Raw genomic sequence first — 1,747 nt, 5'->3', positions numbered from 1 at the left:
TTTCACCTCCCTCTTACTTGTTGTTGCCACCTTCCTCTTTTCCCATCTACCTCTTACTCTAACTGTAGCTACAACTAAATAATGATCTGACATATCAGTTGCCCCTCTATAAACATGTACATCCTGGAGCCTACCCATCAACCTTTTATCCACCAATACATAATCTAACAAACTACTTTCATTACGTGCTACATCATACTATGTATATTTATTTATCCTCTTTTTCATAAAATATGTATTACTTATTACCAAATTTCTTTCTACACATAGCTCAATTAAAGGCTCCCCATTTACATTTACCCCTGGCACCCCAAATTTACCTACTACTCCCTCCATAACATTTTTACCCACTTTAGCATTGAAATCCCCAACCACCATTACTCTCACACTTGATTCAAAACTCCCCACGCATTCACTCAACATTTCCCAGAATCTCTCTCTCTCCTCTACACTTCTTTCTTCTCCAGGTGCATACACGCTTACTATAACCCACTTTTCACATCCAATCTTTATTTTACTCCACATAATCCTTGAATTTATGCATTTGTAGTCCCTCTTTTCCTGCCATAGCTTATCCTTCAACATTATTGCTACTCCTTCTTTAGCTCTAACTCTATTTGAAACCCCTGACCTAATCCCATTTATTCCTCTCCATTGAAACTCTCCCACCCCCTTCAGCTTTGTTTCACTTAAAGCCAGGACATCCAGTTTCTTCTCATTCATAACATCCACAATCATCTCTTTCTTATCATTTGCACAACATCCACGCACATTCAGACTTCCCACTTTGACAATTTTCTTCTTCTTATTCTTTTTAGTAATCTTTACAGGAAAAGGGGTTACTAGCCCATTGTTCCCGGCATTTTAGTTGACTTTTACAACACGCATGGCTTACGGAGGAAAGATTCTTATTCCACTTCCCCATGGATATAAAAGGAAAAGTAATAAGACCAAGAACTATTAAGATAAAATCAAAGAAAACTCAGATGAGTGTGTATAAATAAACGTGTACATGTATGTGTAGTGTGACCTAAGTGTAAGTAGAAGTAGCAAGACGTACCTGTCATCTTGCATATTTATGAGACAGACAAAAGACACCAGCAATCCTACCATCATGTAAAACAATTACAGGCTTTCATTTTACACTCACTTAGCAGGATGGTAGTACCTCCCTGGGTGGTTGCTGTCTACCAACCTACTACCTATATATATATATATATATATATATATATATATATATTTTTTTTTTTTTTTTTTTAACAAGTCGGCCGTCTCTCACCGAGGCAGGGTGACCCAAAAAAGAAAGAAAATCCCCAAAAAGAAAATACATTCATCATCATTCAACACTTTCACCACACTCACACATTATCACTGCTTTTGCAGAGGTGCTCAGAATACAACAGTTTAGAAGCATATACGTATAAAGATACACAACATATCCCTCCAAACTGCCAATATGTTATATATATATATATATATATATATATATATATATATATATATATATGTGTGTGTGTGTGTGTATGTATGTATGTATGTTTGTGGAGATATGATGGTTGGAGATAAACACAAATTGTTGGGTGGTAACACTTACATTAGCAGTGTGTGAGAGGGAAGCCCAGCCTGCCCTGTTGCCTGTTGTAGACCTATCCGTGAACTGAGGAAGGGACAGAGTGTCTGACGCTCACATGCGGCATCATGTGACGTCACATGCTAGCCCCTAGGCCTAGCAAGGGATCGTGTATAT

The sequence above is a fragment of the Cherax quadricarinatus genome, chromosome 64, assembly GCF_038502225.1.
Source record: "Cherax quadricarinatus isolate ZL_2023a chromosome 64, ASM3850222v1, whole genome shotgun sequence".
Taxonomy (NCBI): Eukaryota; Metazoa; Arthropoda; class Malacostraca; order Decapoda; family Parastacidae; genus Cherax; species Cherax quadricarinatus.
This window is presented reverse-complemented; position numbering follows the sequence as displayed.